Raw genomic sequence first — 24,279 nt, 5'->3', positions numbered from 1 at the left:
CAGTGCACAGATGCTGAGGGAAAAGTGGGCGTTTCAAACCCCAGCAGGCTCAGCAGGAAGAAGACTTGGTGGTCTGCTGCCATAAAGATTGCAGCCTGGAAAGTCAGAATTGACTGGACGGCATCTAACAGGGTGAGAAGGACTGGAGGGGCAAGGCTGTCGACCCAGAGACCACGTGGTGATTTGGTGATGCTAATCAGGCAGTGGGAGTGGACAGAGTGGGTGGGTTTGAGAGTTTGAAGCCTTGGTGATGGATTGACTTCAGGGCAGGGGGAGAGAGGCCAACTGGGTGACACCCAGGTTTCTGACTGGTTGGAGGCAGGCAGTGCCCTTCACTGAGGCACTTTCAGGAGGTGGGGCTGCCAGGTGACAGAAGCAGGGACAGGAGACAGTTTGAGAGGGTTGTAAGTTTCTAGTCTTAAATCTGAAATGGCTAGGGGCCCTCCCCTTAGAGGGGCTGGGTTCCCTGCAGGGAAGTTTGCCCTGGAGAGAGGAATTGGGGAGGGGCAGTTAATAGGCTTAGGGTGGGAGTGCTGGGATGGGTCTGGACAGAGAGAAAGGGAAGGTGAGTGAAGACCTCCTGCCTGGGACCCTGGGCACCCCTGAGGGCGGGAGGGCACAGGAGGAGGAACCCAGGAGAAATGGTGTGGTGATCAGACCAGTACAGGGGTGCAAGGAGGAGGAGAGTGAGGCACCCACAGTGAGAGAAGCAGGAAGGAGAGGTGCTCATGGGCAGAAGAAAGGGAGGAGAGACCTGTCCACAGGTGAAGGGACAGGAGAGAGAGGCCACAGGCCAGAAGGGCACAAAGGTGCTTGTGCTCCTGCACTGAATCTCAAACCCCCACCCACCCACCCCACCCCCGACTCCTTCCAGGCTCTGATGGGAGACTGACCATTGCCTCCAGGTTCTACATTTCAAATACAGTCCAAACCCCTTGCTGTCCAGTGGGTTCCTAGCACAGCGACCCTACAGGACAGAATGCAGCTGTCCCACAGGGTTCCCAAAGCTGTGATCTTTACAGAAATGCATGAGTCGTCTTTCTCCCAAGGAGAGGCTGATGGGTTAGAACCACTGACCTTTTACCTAGCAGACAATTGCTTTAACCTGTGCATCATCAAAATCCTTTTCAGATACAGCAGGTGTAGGTAAATCTGCCGCGTGTGTTACAATAGGCTTTTTATGTTCTTGGGTGAGGGCGAGCAATACTCCCATTCTGTGCACCTGCTCTTCTAGCAGCAATGGTGAGTAGGTGTTGGACAGACGGGGCTGGAGTTCAGGGAGGGGTGTGGGCTGAGATGGAAGCTTGGAAGCCGTCAACACACAGATGACATTTAAAGCTCTGCGTGAGCTCACCAAGGGGAGCTAGGCAGGAAGAGACGGGGACTGAGTACTGAGCTCTGGGCTCTCCAGGGTGTGGAGGGTGGAGAGGTAGGAGGTAGCTAGCAGAACCACGGAGCCAGGAAGAAAACGGGAGTTTGTTGTTAGTTACCTTCAAGTTGGGGCTGCCGCACGGTGACCCGGTGCACAACCAAACGACAGTGCCTGGCCCCTTCTCCACGGTGGTTGGGATGTTCCACCCCTTTGTTGCAGCCACTGTGAATTTGGAGTGCCTTTCAACCTACAGGGTTTAGCACTGCATCTAACAAACAATAAGTCTACTTTCATTCTCTCATTTCTAGAAGTAGACTGCCACTCCCTTCTTCCTTGTCTGAATTCATCTAGAAGCCCCACTGAAACATGCCCACCAGGTGACCCTGCTGGTGGTATTTGTGGTACCATCAACATAGCTACGAGTGGTGAAGCAACATGCAGGCCATCACCATATGACAAATTCACAGACAAGTGGGGGCAGAAAAAGTTGGGGGTCCCAGAAACCAAATGAAATATTTCAAATAATTTCAAAATATTTTCAGGAAGATGTTTTAATGAGCTGTGTCAAGTGCTATTTTTATCAAGCAAGGTGAAGACTAAGGCAGAGTTGGGAGAGGGGGCGACATGTGCCCGCGTGAGGAACCCTGGTAGCACGTGGTAAAGTACTCAGCTGCTAATTTGAACATCACCAGTTCAAACCCACCCGCCACTGCGTGGGAGAGAAAGATGTGGCAGTCTGCTTCTATACATATGTGCAGCCTTGGAAACTCTGTAGGACAATTCTCTTCTGTCCTGTAGCATTGCTATGAGTCAGAATTCAACCCAACAGCAATGGAATTGTGTGTGTATGTCTTCGTTATCTATGCTACCATAATAGAAACTCCACAAGTGGGTGACGTTAGCAAACAGAAATACATTTTCTCACCATTTAGGTGGTTAGAAGTCTGGATTCTGGGTGCCAGCTTTAGGGGAAGGCTTGCTTTCTCTGTTCACTCTGGAGAAAAGTCCTTATCTCTGAGTTTCTGCTCCTAGGCAGCATTCATGTGGCTTGGCATTTCTCATCCCCATCGCTGCTTGTTAACAATTCCTAACCTGCTCTTTGACATCTTATAAGAGTTGACTCATGGTAAGAAGAGGACTGAACATAGCACGGACTGCCAAGAGAGCAAACAGGTCTGTTCTAGAGAGGGTGAAACCAGACTACGCCTTGGAGGCAAGGATTTTTTGAAGTTCTATCTCACATATTTTGTCCATGTTATCAGAAGGGACCTGTCCTTGGAGAACATCATGCTTGGAAGCCTGGAGGGACAGTGCCAGACCCTGGATGAAATGGATTGACATCGTGCTTGGGGCAATAGGGATGGGTGTATTGGAGACAGTGATAAGACAGGGTTTGGCACTATTCTACATAGGGTCGCTATGAGTCTCCAATGATTAAGTGGCACATAAAAACAAACAGCAGTGTCCGTTCGAAGACTACTGTGCACCTGATTCAGGCCATGGTCCTTCAATCACCTGCAACTCATCAGAGAGCTGGACAGTGAGTAAGGATGACAGAAGATAAATTGATGCCTTTGAGTTGTGGTGCTGGAGAAGAGTACTGAATATCCTGTGGACCACCAAGAGAACAGATATGTCTGGGAAAGAGTGCAGCCAGGGGATCCTTGGAGACAAAGAGGGCCAGGCTTCATCTTTCACACTGTGGACATGAGAGTAGCTAGATGAGGCTATTCCTTGGAAAGGGACATAGTGCTTTCCAGATGGAAGATGGAAAGGAAGACCCCAGTGAAATGGATTGACATGTGATTTCAGCAGTGGGTTCTCGTGTGTTGGAGATGATGAGAACGGTACTGGATAGGGCAGGATTCAGGTCAGCTGTTCATAGGTTCGCTACAGGTCGTACTTGGTGGCACCTAGCAACACCAACAATCCTTTGTTAATAACATAACAGAGACAACCCATTCCCAAATGGAATTATGACAGCATAGAAATTGAAACTTGTAATACATATTTTGAAGAGATCATTCAATCCTGACATACATTCATATAAGATCCATTTAAGGAAAATAACTTGAGATCCTTTTTTCTCCCAGAGTAAAGACAGTGCGTGCTGATGGTGTGAAGACATCATGTGAGGATCCTAGGTGGAAGGGGGTTTATTTTTCCCCATACTTTCTGTTATGGATTAAATTATGTATCTCTATACCTGTGTTTGCATATAGGGTATCCTTTGGTGTGTTAATGAAGCCAGGTCAGCATCAGATGTGTCCTGAACATATTTCACGCCTGCATCACCAAGAGCAGATTAAACTCAGAGACAAGCAAGCATAAGCTTAAGGAAGATGATGAAAAAAAACCAAGGAACATGGGGGCTACAGAAGCTAGGACAAGCATCTTCCCCCAGGGCTACCATAGAGAGCATCTTCCCCCGGAGTCAGTGCAGTGAATTCAGGCATCTGACCTCTGTGTAGCTCTAGTGGCCTAGTCTGTAGGAAATTGTGCTGCTAACCCCAGGGCCATGCCTCTCTGGCAGTTCTCATCCATCTGTGTGATTTACAGCCTCCCAAAATCCACATTATATGAGAGAGAGAGAGAGAGCACACACCTCCAAAACTATGAGAAAATATATTTCTGTCCTTTAAAGCCACCCCCTTGTGGTATTTCTGTTACAGCAATCCTAAGAAACTAAACACCTCCCTTCTGCACCAGGCACCATCTCTGCCTCCACCTGGCCATTCTGAACTGACTTTGAAATGGACAGAGAGCATAGCAGCTGGCACTGGGGTGTGTGGACAGTGGCTGTATGAGGAACCACAGGGCAGTCTCGTGACAGCATTGGGCATGCCCAAAACCTTCCCCATCTGCTTCCCAGGCAGGCTGCAAACAAGAGATGTTGTTGTGTGCAGTCCAGTCACCCCTAGGAGCCATATGTGTGGCAATGTCCACTCATAGAAATGGCAGGAGGCTGGTCCCATGGCTGACAGGCAAGGTGCATCCAGACCTCCCAGCACTCCGCCTGCTGTGGTTTTGTGGCCATTAGCGCCCTAACCAAGTGAAAGGTCACCTGAAGCAAGGAGTATTAAAAAGTTCCCTCGGTTCCTAGCTTGTTTCTCTCCCTGCAGCCAAAGCCCACATTCTTAGTGTGGTAATGACTTTTTTTTTAAAATTTAGGTTGTTTATTTTTCATTTCAATGAACATCTACAGAGATTTTGGGATTCCATTCATTCATTGTTGCACCCTTCTCCCCGCACAAACCGAGGAAAAGCTGAGACCAAGATAAGCAGAGGTACCATTGGGATCCTCCTACAGACAGAAAAGAGAAAGAGGAAAGGAATACAGGAGGGGATGGGGCTGACCGTGACACCAGGATTTTAGGCAGCACAACATGACAAGGAGTGGAGCAAGTCACAGTGTAGTATTTGGTGTGAATTTTGTAAAATTATTCCCAATGGACCAAATTGATCTCCAAAATGGAAAATTCATGCCCTTCAAACGAATAAAAACATCTTATAAAGATTAAAAAAAAAAAGTTCCCTCGGCATTCTATCGTTTTCCCATCCTTTTTTGTGGACGCAAACAGGAGATTTGGAAGGCATGGACTACACTTGGCTCCAAAACCTGTGGCTTATAGCAGTTATGTTTCTATGGTAACAGATATTGGAAGAGGCCAACACAAAGAGTTTTAAATAATTTTAACTCTTAGCTTCTACCTCCCTCTACAGTCACTCTGGGAAGAGAAATAAAAAATCCGATTCTAAAGCAGATCCTTTCTGGAAACATCTGTTATCTTCACGAAGTTTCCTCTATATTCATGTTTAAGTAAAGGGATATCAGAATGGCTGGGGGCGTCGGGGTCCATTCTGTTCTCTGGACTGCTCCTGGAAGACCTGGTAGCTCAAGGCTTGTGATGTAGAGGCTAGAACTCCAGGTGACAGATCAGTCACTGTTGGAGTGGCCAGCAGCAGTGCCCCTGGCCCTAGACAATGAGTCTGGCCTTTACCGTCTGCTGTCTTCCATGGTGAAAGTCAATGAGCAGTCCAGGGCCTGACCAGACGCCTCAGTGAGGCCCTCTGATTGGTACATTAGCTGAGCTTCCCTTCAGTCCACCTGATTCACTCCTCCCCTGTGGAGAGTATGCACCGGCTGGAGTTCTGGCTATGTCATGCTCCTGTGTTATACAGACCCCAGTAGCTATAGAGTGAAGCCACATGCCTTAGCACCACTCAGGAGCCAGCCCCTTGCTGATCTGGCCTGCTGACCTCCCCAGCTTCGTCCCTCACAATCCCCCTCCTCACACCTGCTTTCATCTTCCCTGAAGTATTGGCACATCTCCCAAGCATCATTATCTTAGTTCTCAGAGCTACTGAAACAAATACCGCAAGTAATAAATGAACTTGTTTTCTTACCAAACAAACATAGCTCACAGTCAGTGGAGTCAGGACCATCTCACAGCTCACCCTCCAGGGGGTTTTCAGAGGCTGCAAATCACGCAGGAGGACGTTGCTTGACTTTGTGCCCCAGAGCATCTGGTGGAGTTGAACCACTTGCACTTGACAGTGAACTCTTTACCCACAAGGCCACCAGCGCTCCCTTCAAACTCATTGCCTTTGAGTCAGAACTGATGAACAGCTGACTCTCCAGTAGGTTGTCAGAGGCTGTAAATCACCCAAGAGGAGCTTGACCATCTTTCTCTCAGCGCACCTGGTGGATTCAAATTGCCTGCCTTCTGTGATATTCTTCCCAGCAGTCCTTGGAAACCACCTCACCACGGCCAACTTACCTCACACATCCTCTTTCTGCTCATTTGCTTCTAATATTTGTGTCTAATATTTTATTTCTCAAAACTGGCTTAAGAGAAGCACCCTGCACTGGGGCCCCACATCAGTCATTATCTCCCTTCACCACTTGTCTCCCACTTGTGTCTGCTGTGACCTAAGGCACTTATTTTCCACGCCATCCCAATATGCTATCTCCATGGAGAAAGTTCCTGGTTGACCTTCAAGGGGCATCTGAGAAGCAGCTTCTCCAGGGACCTCTGAGAGCCAGCGGACTGCCTCAGATGCTCTTCCCTGTGCTGCTCCTTCACCCTGTACATCTGTCAGGTCACAACACTGTAATTATCTGTCCATGCACCTGCCTCCCCCTGGCCTGTGACCTCCTCCAAGGCCAAGGCCATCTGTGTGTCCCCTGCACCCACTGGCAGGGCCTGGCTCAATGTAAGAGCTCAGTAAATATTTATGGGATAAATTGTTCCCTCCACCTGGAACTCTCTCCCCATGCTTCCATATGTCCAAATCCAACCCATCTGTCTGGGCCCATTAAGCCGGCTTCTCAAAGAAGTGTCTCTGCCGAGTTGCCATTTAATTTAATATCACACCCTCACCTTTTATCGTGAGCCCACTTGTGAAGCTGAAACTGCCAATTGGAGAATGATTCAGCATCTTCTGTAAAGGACTGTTGTTCGGGGTGTGACTTAGTGCCCCCAAGATAAAGATCCACAGGGTGAATTCCACGTGGAATTTAGTGCAAGAAATGGGCTGTCTCAGTGAATTCGAGTCTGCTTGCTTCCTTATGTCAGGCAGTCAGCCATAAGTGGGCGAGCCACTCTGCTTTCTTTTTAACCTTGACTTCCAGAAAGTGGGAGCCAAATTCCACACTCAGCCACAGTCACCATCTTATCTGGTTCCTGGCAGATTATCTGACCCTGTGATCATTTGTCTTTATTTTTAACTGTCCTAGCGGGGATGTGCTTTCATTGTGTGCTGCCTCAGGCCCTTCGGGAGAGGAGACAAGGTGTAAATTCCAGATTAAGTTATTGAAATGAAAACGCTAGGCCAGATTTAATTGGAATGATATGCCAGGGAGACATTTTAAACGTTTGCCCGCTGGCACAGGTCCTGGCTCAGCCCTGGCTGGAGTCAACAGTGTGAGGACAGCTGTGTCAAGGCCCAGTGTACACAGGGAAGGACCAGCCCGTTTCTGGAACACCTTGGGTCAGAAGGCATCTGAGATACATGAGAGATTACAGTTTGTCTCCTTGTCCTTGTTGACTTCCCTTCCTACCTTTAGGAGGCACTGGGGCTCCAGAAGCTTCTCAGGTGACACAGAGCCACATCCCCAGGGAATAGACAAGCCTGAGGCAGGAATTCTCCTGTCCCTACCTGTCCATAAACTCTCTAGGGACTGGGCTGTTTACAAGAAGTGCTATGGAGCAGACTGCTGGATAATTTCCCAAGACACTAGCGTCTCTGACCACTGTGCTTGTCATTATACCTCTTCTTAGGCACAGAGAGCCTTTAACTGTTGGTTCTTTTTCCTCATCCCCACACAGCTGTGTTGACAGAAACACAGGTGGTAACCGCTTGTGAGGACCTGCCCTCTCGTTGGGAGTGGAGGGGCAGGGGGCACATCTGATTCAAACCCATGTCTGTGATTTTCTATGAGTCCATGTACCTCAGTGCAAGGATGTGTGAACACAAATCTGAGGTCATAAAGATTTAAACCTATGCTTTGTAGTATTAGCTCTCTAGGGAGCTCTAGCAGCTTAATGATAAGGAGTTGCATTGCCAACTCCAAGGTATATGGTTCGAATCCACCAGATGCTTTGCTGGAAAAAGGTGGGCGGTGTCCTCCTGTGTGATTTACTGCCTCAGTAAACCCACTAGAGGCCAACTGTGAGTCTGTCCTGCCTCAGTGGTACACAAAAACAACATCTAGGTCTCTGATCCATTTCCAGTTAACTCTTTAGTATTATGTGATGTAGAGTCCAACCTCATTCTTTTGTATGTAGATAACCAGTGATCTCAGCACAATTTGTTGAAGAGAATATTCTTTCCCTACTCGATGGACTAGACACTATTGTTGGAAATTAATTTATCATATATGTTTGGATTTCAGTATGGTGGACAGTGTTTGGTGGAGTTCCCAGTTTAAGACAGATTTGGATGCAGGAGTGGCAGCCACTTCTTAAATAAACCACACGCCTCTGGAAACTCTATGAACTTGGAGAAATGACGATAGTTATAGAAAGACTTAAGGTCTTTTGTTCACAGGGTCACTAAGAGTCATCATCAGCTCCACGGCTATCAACAATAACAACAACATGTTTGGGTTTATTTCTGAATTCTCTATTTTGTTCCATTAATCTCTGTCATTACCATCATAACAGCACCATACTGTCTTGAATACAGTTGCTTTGCAATAAGTTTTTAAATTGGAAAGAATGAGTACTCCAACTTTGTTTGCCTTTTTCAAGATTGTTTTTGATCTTTACTTTTCTCTGTGATTTTGGGGATCATCTCATCAATGTCTGGGGGAAACACTTGAAATTTTAATAGTGGCAGCACTGAATTTATATATCAATTTGGGGAGTATTGACATTTTAACAATATCATGTGTTGCAATATATCAACACAATATGTCTCTCTACTTACTCAAATTTTCCTTAATTTCATGCAACACTTTGTTTCAGTGTGCAGTATATAAGTCATGCACTTCTTCGGTTAATTTATTTTTAAGTATTTTATTCTCTTTGATCCTACTGTGAATGGAATCATTTTCATCCTTTTATATTTGGATTGTTCATTGCTTGTGTATAGAAATACAACAGATTTATGCATGTTGATCTTCTGTTGAGTGACCTTCCTGCATGTATTAGCTCTGGTCTGGTAGCTTTCTTGTGGATTACTTAGGATTTTCTATATATACCATTATGACAACTGTAAATGGAGATAACGTTACTTACTCTGATCTTGGTGCTTTCTATTTCATTTCTTGACTGGCTACTAGTACAACATTGAAGTAAAAGAACATTGCTGTCAAGTCAGATCCACCTCCTGATGCTCTTGTGTTTTACAGACTACAGCCCCTACTGGAGTTTCTGGACTGTATTTTTTTTTTCTCTCCCAGCTGATCCCCAGACCTTTTTTTCCTTGGTGCTGATGAGTGGGTTTGAATTGCTAACTAGTTGCAAGTCTCCAGGGACCTTTGACATACGCATTTCCAAATCCTGCCTTTGCTGTATCCTAGAAGTTTTATTATGATTGGTTATCCTAAGGAGTGAGTGCCTCCCTGGTGTGATTGGTCATCTTGAAGGCCTCTGTGGTGTTGGGCTGAAAAGTGGAGCCAAGGGCTGAGTTTTGTTCCACATTCAAAGGATGAAGATGGGCCTGAGTCATAATCTCAGGGATTCTATCAGTTTTTCTCAGACCAGTAAGCCTTGGGAGGTGGGGGTGGGGAGTTTTGTTGTCATCCTTCTTTTATATTTCCTCCACTCTATCCAGGATCTTCTACTGTGATTCTCTATAGAGTGGTCATGGTGTAGCTGGGCATATCTCATTCTTCTGGTCTCTATATTATGAGCTCCATTGAGATCTGTTAGTGCTTTGGACTAATTATTTCAATACACCTTTGCTTCTGTTCCTTCTTCTTTGTTCTGGACAGAAAGACCAATAATTGCATGTTAGATGGCTGTTCAAAAGCTTTTAAGACCTCAATCACAAAAAAAAAAAGACCCCAGTCACTACTCACCAAGTTAGGGTGTAGATCGTTGCCTTTCTGGACTGTTATGCCATTCAGCCATGGACTCATTGATTATAGAGGGGTATGTTGTTTAATTTCCATAGATTTCTGTATTTCCCAACTCTCCTTCTACTTCCTCCTTCAATTCTGTTAGGTATTTTGCCATATTTTGCTACTCTGTTGTTACATGCATCTATTTTTTTAATAGTTACAACTTCTCTATGGAATGCCCTTTCCTTTTAATAAAATGGTTTTCTCTATATTTCATATTAAATTTTATCCTAAATTCTGTTTTATCTTATATTAATGTAGCCACTCTAGCTTTCTTATTATTATAAAGAATTTGTTTTACATTCTTTTACTTTCAACATCATATATATATATATTTGAATTGAGAGTGTGAAGAAGCTCTGATGGCCTACTGGTTAGAAGCTGTACTGCAATCCCAAAGGTACACAGTTAAAATCCATCCATGGGAGAAGGATGCGCAATCTCCTCCCATGTGATTAACTGCCTCTGAAAACCCACCGGAGAATCAGCTGTGAGTTGGTTCCAACTTGACAGCACACAACAACAACAACATTGTAGGCAACATATTAAAAATCCATTCTACCTATCTCTTTATTTTAACTGGATAGTTTAATCCATTTACATTTAATGTAATTATTGATAAGAAAGATTTATTTGCATTATCCTGTGGTCTGCCTTTTTTAAAATGCAAAACATCTTATTTTTCTACTTAAAATTTTCAACTATAGACTAAAATCCGGACTTCTTACCTTGTGACAAGTGCCTTCACAGCCCAGCCATGACTATGGTTGACTGAACTTCATTCCTCTCCTCTCCTCTCACTTTGCTCAGGAGACATAGACTTTCCATCAAGAGCTCTAACTCTGAAATTTTTTCTTCCCATTGTTAGAACTTTGGTTTTCTGTTCCCTCTGCCTGGAATGCTCTTTCCTCAAGTCTCATGGCTGACTCTTTGTTGTCACTCAGTTCTCAGTTTAAATGTCACTTTGCTGATCACCTGTCCTTCAGTGGCCTCCCACAGTTTGTTTCACATCTTCCTCTTTCACCATCATATAATTTATCATTTCTTCATCTACTTTCTGTCTTCCCCCACTATAATATGAGCTCCATAACATAGGCCCCTTTTCCATCTCACCCAGCACTCTTATCTCTAGGGCTTAGCAAGAGACTTGGCAGGTATATCAGAAGTGCTTAATACATGTAGATTGAACAGAGGAATAAATGAGTGAATAGACGTACCACCCTGGCATGATGCTTCTTACTGATAACTTGCCAGACAGGAGATCATCTGATCACTTGTTGTTGTTGTTGTTTACCATTGTGTCAATTTCCAGTATGAAGGTACACAACAACAACAAGTCACCAGAAGGAGCTCTGGTAGCGTAATGGTAAGAAGCCGTGCTGCAATCCCGAAAGCACACAGCTTGAATCCACCAGCTGCCCCTGGAGGAGAAAGACGTACAGTCAGTCTCCTCTCATGTGATTTACTGCCTCTGAAAACTCACTGGAGGGTCAGCTATGAGTTGGTTCCAACTCAGAAGCACACAATAACAACAAGCCACTCAGCTCCCTAATCTGATCATTGTTGTTGAAATAAGTAGGTGGGTATGTTGATACCAAAACAAAAAATAAGTAATGTTTTTAAAGATGAAGAAGAAAATGTTTTCATTCTCTTAAAGAGATTTGACCTGTAGTCCCTGACCCTGAATCCCTGATTCACATCTGTTGAATACTGGTGCTCAGGATGAACTACTAGAAATTCTGACTTAATTCATCTGAACATTCAGATTTTTTTTAAAGCCACTCTAGATCCTGCTGTGCATAAGAGTTGAAACATTGGTATAGACCTTGCAGAACTCTAGTAAGGGCCTAGGGCTTTAGATGTGAGAGATTTAAATAGACTCAGAACAATACATTTAAAACTGAATAAAAAGAGAAGGAAAGTAAAAATCCAGCAACTTGAAGCCAGGATGGTCCCCTTCTCACCCCTTTCCTAACCCCTAGCTAAGGATTTAGGTGACAAAGGAAATGCAGACTTGGATTATACTCTGAGAAAGTTAGAACTCAGGCCCAAACAGAGATTTGTCAATCAGTGTTCATAGCCGCATCATTCACCATCACAAGAACATGCAAACGGCCCAGATGTCCAAACACAATCGAATGGATTGAGACATTGTGGTACATTCACATGATGGAGTACTATACAGCATGAAGAAGAATTGGTTTCAAAAATCACTACCTAACTTGGGAGGGACTGGAGAGCATCATGCTAAAAGAACTAACTCAGTCCCATAAGGACAAATACTGTATAAGATCATTATTGTAGAAATAGAAAGATAACTAGTAAAACATGTGTGAGGATTCAGGGAGGGGAGGGGGAGCTGAGGGGTAAGGATGGGCAGGGGGGTTATCATAGGGTCACACAATTTGATGGGTGAAGGGAGGAGTGGGCTAAGGAAATGGGGAAGAAAAACAATGAAAATTAAGTAAATCAGTCTAAAATAAAAAGTGTATTAAAAGGAAATGCAGAGAGAAGGAAGGAAAGCTGCCTGGGAAAGCCCACAAAGCACGTAGAACCCTGCCTCCCACTCCATTCTTTTTCCTGGAAATGCTCAAGGCTTCATTTGGACAATTGTTTACCTCAAGTGAAGAGCAAAAGCGAGGAAGAGGAGAGAAGGGAGCGTGCGGGATTTCTATTTCTGCAGCGCTTGTTGCTGCAGTGGAGAGGTGGCGGGTGAACAAGTTGCACACCAGAATATTAAGTGAGTTAAAGAAAGTGCCTGCAAGCTCAGGAAGCCACCAGCCAGAGACACCAGTAGAACAGCAAGGGGACAAGGGGACCAGAGCCTTGAAACTCCTCTCCTCAGCACCCACCAGCCTTGAAATGGAGCCGTCCACCAAATGCTGGGATGGTGATTATTTGCTACCATTTTATGGCTTGGAATTTTTTCCTCATGGGATTAAACTTCAAATACTGAGTTCTCTTCATGCTCACATAAAACGGGGCATTAATGCACCCCAAAGATGCACAGTTCTGTTCAGAGAAGGATAAAAGAATCCACAGGGCCCTCCTAAGAGTTTGTGGAAGCAGCCAGAGGAAACATTAGTTATGTCATCTCTAGTCTTTCCCAAGACCTCAGTGCCAAGCCTACCGATACCTCTCCTCTGCACAGGAGCCTCAACTCCAGGTCTCACCTGTTATATCAATGTTGTTATGTGCTGTTGAGTCACCTGTGACTCATAGTGACCCTGTGTACAACGGTTCTTAAGCCTGCCCTATCCTGACTCCGTCTCGCTGACTGACACATCTACCTCCATTACCCAGTTTCTGTATCAATCTATCTCTCAATCCATCTATCAGCCAAGGGTCTTCCTCCCCTGGGCTGTCTCTTCACCCTTCCAAACATGATGTCTTTCTCTAAGAACCTCCTGGATCTTGTGGACTTTTGACCAAATGCCAAAAGTATGTGAGACTGAGCTTCAAAATCCTAGCCTCCAAGGAGAAACTTGGTTTCACTCTTTCCGAGAAAGACTTATTTGTTTTCTTGGTGGTCCATAGTAAGACTCTTCTCCAGCACCACAATTCAAAGACATCAGTTCTTTTTCTGTCGTCCTCAGTCATTGTCCAGCTCTCTGATGCATAGCAAGTAATTGCGAAGACCATGGCCTGGATCAGACATACCTCAGTCTCTAGACTGACATCATTGCTTAGGACATAGGTTATTGTTAACGTGCAATCAAGTTGGAGCCGGCTCATAGCTGACCCTCCAATGGGTGTTCAGAGGCTGTAAATCACACAAGAGGAAATTGACCATCTTTTCCCCTCGGAGCAGCTAGTGGATTCAAACCACCTATCCTTTGGGTTAGCAGTGCAACTCCCTACCCACTAGACCACCAGTGCTCCCTTGAACTTATACTACATGGATAAAGACATTCAAGAGGTGGCAAGCCCACACTGTAACAATAAGAGTGCCTCATCTATCATTAGCATAACAGTTCACAGAGTACCTCAGTGTCCCTGCTTTTGTTGGGCTCAATGCCATCACGTCAGTTTTGACTCATTGTGATCCCATGTGTCTCCTAGAGTGTGGCCCAGAGGTAAGAAGCCGTGCTGCAATCCCAAAGGCACGCCATCCAAATCCACCAGCTGCATCTGGGTAATCTCTTCCCGTGTGGTTAATTGCCTCTGAAAAGTCGCTGGAAATTCAGCGATGGGTAGGATCCGACTCAACAGCACACCACCACCTGACAACAGAGTTTTCTAGGCTGTAATCTTGATAAGGATGGGCAGTCTCCTCCCGTGCACTTTACTACCTGTGAAAGCCAGCTGGAGAGTCAGCTGTGGGTCGGTTCTGACTCAACGGCACACAAATACAATCTTGATAACAGCAGATTTCCAAGTCTTTCTCCTGTGGAGCCTCTGCGTGGGTTTGAGCCACCAACCTTTCTATTAGCAGCATAATAATTAACTGTTGCAGCTCAGTTCTTCCTAGTCCCATTTTAGAGATGGGAAAACTGAGACTGGACGGGTGATCTGACCAGCCTGAGACAGCCTTGCTTGCCTTGCTATGCACCAGAGCTGAGACCCAGCCCAGGGCTAGTGGTCTTAGATGACTCAGCGTCTCTTCCACTGGGATTGGTTCTTTTCTATAGTCTTAATTCCTACTTCTTTTCCATCATTTCTGGGATTTATTTGGGTTTGGGGTGGATGTGTTTTGTGGTTGTTTTTTTTTTTTTTTAGAAACACTTTTCTGCACTGAAGCTTTCAAAACTGTGCATTTTCTTCTCCTACAAATGTTTTTCGCTCTCTTCTATCTGTTGCTATTTCATAAGAGTGAAGTACTTGAAGATCTTTAAATCAAAATTTGGACTTGCAAGCATCTTCTAAGGCCCAGCCACATCCTTAAAAAGAGATTCGCTCAAAAATTCATTCATAATAATGCCAGTGAGAGTTTAGCTAACTGTGTTATAAGAAACCAAATTTTATTTTTTAAAGTCAGCTCAGTTATCACTAAGTTGATTCCAATTCACGTGACCTCGTGTCTTGGAGAAAGTGCAATCAGAGTCCTCCTCAGAGGCAAAGATGTCAAAGCTGCATCTCACATACATTTGGGCATGTTATTGGGAAAGGTCATTCCTTGGAAAGGGACATCCTGTTTGGAAAGGTGGAGGGTCAATGAAAGAGAGGAGGACCCTCAAGAAGATGGATTGACAGAGTGACTGCGGGAGTAGCCTCAGTGTGACAGAGATGATGAGAACAGCACAGGATGGCACAGGGTTCGGGTCTGTTAGGGTCGCTATGAGTCACACTTGACTTGAAATGACACCTAGAACAGCAAGTGTGAGCAGAGCAGACTGTCCACAGATCTTCAGTGGTTGCTTTGTCAGAAGTAGATCACCAGGCCTTTCTTCCAATGTGCCTTTGGGTGGACTTGAGCCCCCTGCCCTTTGGTTAGGAGCCAAGCATGTTGACCATTTGTACTACCCAGGGGGTTCGTGATAATAGCAATAGCAAAAATAATAATAACAGCTTTTCTTGAGTGCTTGGAAGTCCTAGTGGTGTCACGTATTGTGTGTTGAGCTCCTACCCGGAAGATCAGCAGTTTGAATCTTCAAGAGAAAGATGGAATACTCTCCTGTAAAGACAGCACACTCTAGTGGCCTAGTGTTGAGCAACTGTGCTGCAGTCCCAAAGGCACATGGTTCAATTCTACCATCTGTTCTGTGTGAGAAGGAGAGGCAGTTAACTGCCTCTGAAAACCCACTGGAGGGTCAGCTAAGAGTCCGTTCTGACTTGACGGCACAAAACAACAACAATACAAAGATTTATAGCCTCAGAAACTAGGTGAAAGATCCCTATGAGTGAGGACTGACTCACTCATGCGTCAAGGTGGGTTTGGTTTGTGGGTTTTTCTTTCTTTTGTTTTTCTTTATTATGTGACAAACACTCATTGTAGAGCTTTACCTTCTTTATAAGTCACTTAATCTTCCCAACCACAATATGTGGTAGTGCAATCATTACCCCCAGTCTACAGATGAGGATATTGAGGCACAGAGAGGTTAAATAACTCACCCATGGTCACACAGTAGGCATGCAGCATATAGTCCTTGTTGTCAGGAACCTCTCCAGAGTGCTAAAGAGCAGTGATATCAGTTTAGAGACTAAGGTGCACCTGATCCAGGCCAGAGTCTTCTCAGTTGTTTGCTGTGCATCTGAAAGCTGGACAGTGACTGAAGATGATAGAAGAAGAATCGAGCCTTTGAATTGTGGTGCTGGAGAAGAGTACTGAACATGGACCACCAAAGACCACCAAAGAACAAATGTCCTGGAGAAGGTGAAACCAACCTGCTACTTGAAGACAAGGGTTTTGAAGCTCCAGCTCACATACTGTGGACATGTTGCCAGAAAGGACTGGTCCTTGGAGAAGGACATCATGCTGGAAGGGTAGAGGGACAGCAAAGAAGAGCAAGACCATGGATGAAATAGATTGACACAGAGACTGTGGCAATGTGGCCAGGTGTGTCAGGGACAGTAAGGTTGGCTCAGGACAGGGCAAAGTTCATAGCAATTGTTGTTTATTGGGTCACTATAAATCTCAGTCGACCTGAAGAAATACCACAACAACAGTGATTGCAGGTGCCCTTGGGTCAGGCTTCACTTCAACTCCCAGCCCACCCACTCATTCAGTGCGTGGCATTAGGTGGCTTGTAGGGAATTTAGTGGTGGAACATAAAAATATCTACCCTTGTCCTAACCCTTAGAACCTGTGAACATGGCCGTATTTCAAAAAAAGAGTCTTTGCAGGAGTCATTAAGCTAAAGATCTCAAAGTAAGATCATCCTGGATTACCTGATGAACCCTAACTCAGATGACAACATCAGAGGAGGCCACGTGAAGACAAAGGCAGCATGTAAATGATGCAGCCACAGATTGGGAAAAAGTTGGAGCTGCCAGAATCCAGAAGGACTGCACACGGGGTTCTTCTTCCCACAGGAGCTTTTGGACGGCACACAACTCTGCCAACGCCTCAATTTTCAGCCACCAAATTTGTGGTTATTTGTTGCAGCAGCCTGAGAAAAGAAATCCTTCATTTCCCAAGCCGCCACACTTTCTTCATCTACCAGATGGGTCTAGATAACGAACAGTGCTCAGAAAGGCTTTAGCTCTGGGCCAGGTAAATCAGGAGTGCCTGATGAAGGTTACAAGGAGCGCTGTTCATTAGCTGGTCTCAGCTCCTCGGCCCCTGAGCCTTTCTGAGTGAGCCCACCAAAGCCAGAACAAAGGCTACCGTTTCCTGCGTCTGACTCACCGGCCCTGAGTGGATCCCTGGAGCCCACTTCAGTGTATTCCTGATGCAGGGCATCTCAGAGGAGTCAAATCTGACTTCCAGACCCCAGCTGCAGACTTGACTCCTCCCCGCCATCATGGGCTAGAGCTGTCAGAGCAAACTGTGAACATCCCAGCACAGTATTTCAATACTTCCCCTAAAAAGTCATTTTCTTAAGTGAGTCAGACACAGAATGGTCGGAGAATTAAAGTGAGAAAGGTAACTCAGGGCCGGGTGATTTCTGCCAAGGGGTGTGAAAGATTTTTCTTGTCCGTTCGGGCTCGCACTTTCTTATCTGCGTCTTACAGCAGACGGGCAGCCAGCTGACGGGAGATTGCATGTTCACAGCAAGTATTAAAATAATATGACAGACTCTGGAAATGGGCTCATGTGCCAGGGGAATAGAATAGAATCCCAGGTCTGAGGCCTGGGGGTAGCTGTAAACCTGGGGTCTGGGTGCTGGATTTATGATCCAACTCTACCTCTTCCTAGAGTGTGAACCTTTGATAAGTCATTTACTTACCCTGAATCCCAGGGCCCAGAAGAAGTTCATTCCTTCCTTCCTGACAGGCTTCCTGTGGGCATTACCTGGAGTGAGGAGTTCAAAGCACCTAGCACTGAGTGTGACACGTAGAAGGAGCTTGATAAACACTATTGTGTTTCCACCCCCTAACTCAGAATTTGCTGGTTCAATGAAACCAGTTCTTAGAGACTTGCCCTGTTAACCCACAAGCCACACTTCTCTGATGGTTCGAATCCACCAGCAACTTCAAGGGGAAAAGGTGGGCAATCAATCAATCTGTCATGTGATTTGTAGCCTGGGAAACCCGCTGGAGGGTCAGTTATGAGTTGGCTTTGACTCAGGGGCAGTGGATGAGTTTTGATAAGGAAATGAACATACCTCTCTGCCAGCCTCCTAGGGAGGCTCTGAGGGGCAAAAATGCCAACAGCTTATGTGTGTGTTAGATTGACACCTCCACGTGCTCCTCCACTGACATTCGTGTAACCCTAGCCGTGCAGATACTCAGCAGCTGGGTGTCCTATACCCACGTTACAGGTGCACACCTGGAGGTGCAGGGGCTTAAACAGTGAGATCACTCAGGTAGCAAGTGGAGTTCAGAAGCAGGAGAGCCAGGCCTCCTGCTCCCCAAAGCTGGTCTCAAATGAGATAATGGGTTGGAAATAGCTTCGGAGGTTACCCCGGTCTACCTTAGCATATCATTGTTAAGCTCTCAAACACCTGTCTGTGATCAAGCCTCCCAACTGCAGTTGTGTTAAAATGAATTGTCCTCACTTCCTCTTCGAGGCATGAGCCAGAGGATTCGGTTGCATGTGGCTCCTGCCAAGGTTGTCTCTGAGCTTAAGGATGTGAGATTGAAGTGCGTTCTCAGATGTAAACTCTTACCACACTCCCCAAGGACTCCTAATATGTCCACACCTCTACCCATCCACCACTCACTCGCACATCCAGGCACAGTTTCAACACCGTTTCTCACACACACACACTTACAAAGAAGCAATTGTTAAGCTCTGCTGCATCAGGAGGCCACTAGAGAAACTTGTGCCATTCACCCATTCATTGGCTCGACCAACTTTTGCTGGACATCCTCTGTGTGCCCGGTATTTGGCAACAGTGATTGACCACAGCCTCTGCTCTCAGGACTCTGCCACCCCAGAGGAAACAGACAAGTAAAGTGAGAACATGAGGGCAGAGTTAAGATGCTAAGATAGTTCATCCCTGGGAGCCTCAGTCTCTACAGAACAGAGCTCTAGTCGTCCTGTATTGTGAGGTCAGAAGAAATGTTTCCTAGAAGAGAAGGAGAAGACTCTAATTTTTCTTAAAATAAAAATTAAGACTTAGATAAAGAAATTATATGAGGACAGTCTAAATTAAGAAACAATCAAAACAAAGATTGGCAGATGAGAAATTGCTTTGGGGGAGCAAGCATCTGATGTAGTTAAAGCCTATGACACGATAACTTCCAGCTATTGCATCAGAGCTATAGAAAACTGTTTGTTAAACCTATGGCTTACAGTGCACAGTAGGATTCTTTTGTTTCCTTTAACTCAAACTGGCTTAAACATTAGATAGAATACATTGGCTTACTAAAAAGTGAACCAACGAGGAGGTGGATTTCAGGCATGGTTTGATCGAGGATCAGCTCCATGTCTCTGTAAACAGTCTTTCAGCTCTTGCTCTTCCACTTATGAAATTTATCATCACGCAAACTTCCAACATGTTAAGGGCATGTAAGACTAAAGATACATTTCAAATAGAAAGTCCTCAGACAATATAACATTTTAGCTGCAAGGAACCCTGGCGACATATTATGTAGGATGTAAAGTTTTGGGTGTCAAATTGAAAGGTCACTGGTTTGAATTCAGCAATGCTTCACTAGAAGAAAGATGATAATTTTAGCTGGACTGTAAATGACGAATGAAACTTCAAGAGGTAAATATTCCAGGGATTGGCATTCCAGATTGATGAAACACATTATGAAATAATGTTTATGATATTTGGGGGAAAGAGCTCAAAAATCTGCCAAGTGTAGGAAACCAAAGACTCAAAGAAGAAACTAATTTACAAGACAAATAGTCTGTGTAATCCGTAGCTTCATCTTCCCTGAGACCAGAAGAACTCCATGGTGTCCGACTACCATTACTGACCATTCTAAACAAACCCACAATGGGTGAATCCTAATGAAAGGGGAAGAATGTGGAACAGAATCTCAAATTCCCAGTTTTAAAAACCAGACTTGCCCCTTTCTGTCTTCTCTGCACTAGGAGCAGCTCTCCTGCCACAGAACCTCATCCCCTGAAAATGTAAACCTGCACCAAGTTTGTCTCCACCCCTTCCCTGGTCAGGAGTGCCCCTCAGCTGCTGAGCCGTCCGCTGTCTGCAGTGGTCCTGAAACAACCAGAGACACTGAGAGATGAGAATTTCAGCTGCTTGACAGCCCCACGTTCCTTGATTTCATTTGTCCCTAGTCGCAACTTCCAAACCAGCACTGTCTCAAGGGATATTGACACAGCAGACAAGTTCACTGGGGCTGGGGCTGCCACGGTTGGAGTGGCCGCCTCTGGAGCTGGGATGGGGACTGTGTTTGGGAGCCTCATCATTGGTTATGCCAGGAATCCTTCTCTGAAGCAGCAGCTCTTCTCCTATGCCATTCTGGGCTTTGCCCTCTCAGAGGCCATGGGGCTCTTTTGCCTGATGGTGGCCTTTCTGATCCTCTTTGTCATGTGAAGGAGCCTTTTCCACCTCTCATAGTTTGTTGGTTTTCTCTCCCCATGTCTCATCTGCCCTATGTGTTCCTTTCCCTGTAACTCCCTAGACAGCCTGGGGAAAGTGACTGGCTCAGGGTTTGACTGAGAAAGATAAATAAATACTGTTAATAAGATAAAAAACAAAAAACAAAACAAAACAAAAAAACCACCAGACTTGCTAGACTAGCTAAGACTGCAGGACTTCCCAAGATTATCATGCTGGGATATTTGTCACGTCTTAAGCTAAAACTAACCTGAGGTCATCTTCTAGCTTAATAATAATTTGGCTGAAAAAGATTGACTATCACTGATAAGTACTGTGCTTCTTTTAAAATCACCTATATAAGACTAGATAACCAACAATCACTTAAAGGCAAATATGAAGATGTAAAGGGGCAGGGAAACTAGATTAATAGAAGCAGAACAACCAGATAAAAAAAATCATGAGAATGTTCATGTATTGCAAAGACTGTCACCAGACACTGAGCAAAATGTGTAGAAATTGTTGAAAGGGATCAAAACTGCTGTGTAAAACCTTCACTGAAAACACAATAAGATATTTTTAAAATAAAGGCATCAGGAAGTAAGTACAGGGTTGGAGAGTGTTTGAACTTTCACTTGGAGGTGATGGGGAGTGAGGAATGTAAGCAGTGGAAGGATGTAATGAAGTTTTATGAAGTTCTCTCTGGTTGCCAGACGTTGTTATGTTAGGAATATTACAGTTGGATAGTATCCTTATTCTTTGTTATATGATGCTAACGTGATATGAGGCTGTAATTTACTCTCAAATGGGTGTGTTTATTTGCACACAAAGAGAGGAAACAGATACAGGAAAATGTTAACAACTTCTGACTCTTCAGCGGGGTGCACAAAGCATCTGTTACACTTTGGCTTTTCTGTATATTTGAAAATATTTGTAATCAAAATTTGGGCAAAGGTAAAATCACAGGGTGGAGGAATCAGAACTCTCTGAGAGTGAAGCGAGAGCCTGGAGGCCAGGCTAAGTGAGAAGCTGAGAGAGTGAGGAAGCTTCATGGCTGGAAGGCCCGACTGGGGAGATGCAGCTGGAGTGAAGGAATGTGGAGATGGAAAAGCACAGCAGCTCCCGTAACTCCACAGCTTCTAGCTGGAGGGCCCAGAATGAACCCAGTGCTGGGGACCGAAAGGAGCAGGAAGAAGAGAAGGAATTCCCCAAGGAGGCCATTCTTGCTCTGTTGACACCCATGCGTGTCTCTGTCTCTGTATCAGGTGCACTCATGAAATTTCAAAGCTTGAAATGACCCTAAGAAATCACCTCAAAAAACCCCTACTCCCTCATGAGGAAGACAAGATATTATGAAGAGATTCACCCCAAGTTCCAGAGCCGGCTAGCTAGATGACAGGGAGAAGCTGTGATTTAAACCACCCCTGGAATGCCAAGTCCTACCTCCCTGCCCATCCTTCTGACCTCCTGCTCACTTCTCACAGGAGGAACCACTTGTTCATCGTCAGGAAGCTATTTCTCGCATAGACCATCATGTCAGGATCACAGTATTAACGGCTGAGCCTAACCAAGTCCTTAACAGGGCCATGCAGCTCATTTAATCTTCAACCTTAGAAGACTGTCACTTTGTTTAGGCCCATTTTACAGAGGGGAACAAGGAGGTTAAATGGCTGCTGCAAGTTCGCACCTTTGGCACGTGGCAGACTTGAAATCGGAGCTCGTAAGGCCTGACATCCTGACTGGCATTTTTAACCACCTTGTCATCCCTGTATTAACAGGTGAAGGATTCCTCTGTGCTGATCTGATGAATGCATGTCCCCAGATTCTCTGTGGCTGGCTGACTGATGTGTTTATTTTTGCCTGGGAACAGGTCCACAGCAAACTCTGGTCCCAGCGCCGTTGATATTTTTGCAATGAGTTGAGGCCTATTTATTACTCATAGAGTATTTTGGGGTCCATGATTAAAGAGGAATGCAGAACTTCATTTCACTCCCCTGCTACACTGCTCATTCTTTTTTAATAACCCTCTCTTATCAGCCTCCTGGCAGCTTTTGCGTTGCCTGCGCATGTTAATTACTTTATTAATTACGTTGATATCTTTGGTTCTGCCCAGCATATCTTGGTGCTTTTTGTTTGTAGCGTGCACCCATTTTGCCTTGTTCATCGGCAAACTCGGGCCCCGTTCCCATTTCTAAAAGGGATTCTTTGAGCCTCGGTAAACACATGCCTTTCAATTAGTCGCGCAATCATCATTCCCATTTTCATCTCAGCCGCGTCACTGACATTGTTAGTGTTTTTAACATTGTCCCAGATGGAAGCTCCATTGTTGAGTTTCTGACATTGCTCCTCACCCCTTGTTTTCTCTCCAGCTCACAGCTCGGAACACCCAGTACCTAGTACTCGGAGAGGATCCATAGTGAGGAGCTGGGCTGAGAAAGGCGAGGAATTAGACCCTGGGCCTCAGGGGAAGAGGGGTGTGTGAGAGGAGGTGAAAGGATCCCATAGAAGATCCTGAGGGCCTCGCATGCTAAACTGAAAAAATCAGATATTATGCTGAAAGCCAATATCCTCCTCAAGGATATGGCATGGAATACTAATCCCATAAAGCCCACTGTCACCAAGTCAATTCTGACTCAGCACAGATCCATAAGGCAGAATGAAACTGCCCGAAAGTGTTCCCAGGGCTCTAAATCTTTCCAGAAGCAGCCTTGGCCATCTTTCTCTGGTGGGTGGATTCAAACGAGCAAAGCAGCCGTCTAGTCAGCTTGCTCAGTTCGTTGACATCCAATCGTTTCCGATTCATAGCGACCCTCGCCCCAGTTAGGTTCCTAAGGCCGCACTGGGAAGAGACTGCATCCTTCACCGACAGAGCCACGAGTGGATTCAAACCACCAGACTTGCTCACTTGGCCTTTCTGTTACCAGTACAACACCCTGCACACTGTGCCACCAGAGCTCCACAGTGCTTTACCCTCAGCGCCAGGAGCGGCTGACCCAGCAAAGCTCACTGCCACTGAGTAGGACCCTCCTTTGGGTTTCCTGGGCGGTACCACTTAGCGGGAGGAGGCTACTCATCTCTCCCCCAGAGCAGCTGCGTCCAATCTCCTCTAACCCCCACAGACAAGTGGCCCTTGCCGGACCATGCGGCTTGCTACCACTTCACCACGTCAACTCAGCTCATTGCCGTTGAGCCAGAACTGACTCCTGGCTGGCCCTCCAGCCACTTTTCAGAGGCTGGAAATCACATGGGCACTGATGACCCATCTCTCTCCTGCGGAGCAGCTGGTGGATTTGAACTGAGCATCTCTGAGTTGCCAGTATGGCTGCTTCCTTCCCACTAAGCCACCAGAGTTCCTTTAATCCAACAAGGTATCCCAGAATAAAAGAGGATGAAGGAATTGCGTGGCCTGAAAGTTTAGGAACTCTAGAAACGATATTATCTGCTGCTTTGGCATAAACCATGCACTTTACGTTGTTAAAAGCTCTGCAAAGTCCACAGTTAATGAAGGAGGGAGAAAACTTTAATTTAAAAAATTTTAATTTTTAATAAGAAAACTTGTAACTCAGCATTTCCAAAATCGCTCTGGGCACAAACCCCTTTCATCGTGTAGCTTATATGTGTTCAGGGGAATGGGATTTAGGAGGTGCTGTGGAGGTGGGGGGGCGGGGGGGTGTGCCTGTGGTGCTGAGCACGGGGTGCTTAGGCTCCATTTTGGGGATGGTGCCTACGGCCGAGATCAGATCGGGGAGACTAGAGGCAGAAGGGGGAGATGAGGAGGC

At 45.5% G+C, this 24,279-nt stretch overlaps 1 protein-coding gene across 1 annotated transcript in view; it reads left to right on the top strand.

Annotated features, from left to right (window-relative positions):
- Nucleotides 1–24,279, top strand: part of GABBR2 (gamma-aminobutyric acid (GABA) B receptor, 2) — a 518,990-nt gene that overhangs the window by 457,540 nt on the left and 37,171 nt on the right. The window lies entirely within an intron of this gene.

This window comes from Elephantulus edwardii, unplaced genomic scaffold, assembly GCF_000299155.1.
Source record: "Elephantulus edwardii isolate Elephantulus edwardi_28Jun2011 unplaced genomic scaffold, EleEdw1.0 scaffold00052, whole genome shotgun sequence".
In the NCBI taxonomy this organism is placed as follows: Eukaryota; Metazoa; Chordata; class Mammalia; order Macroscelidea; family Macroscelididae; genus Elephantulus; species Elephantulus edwardii.
Note: the sequence above shows the minus strand (reverse complement) of the source record. Positions and strands in the feature narration are given on the sequence as shown.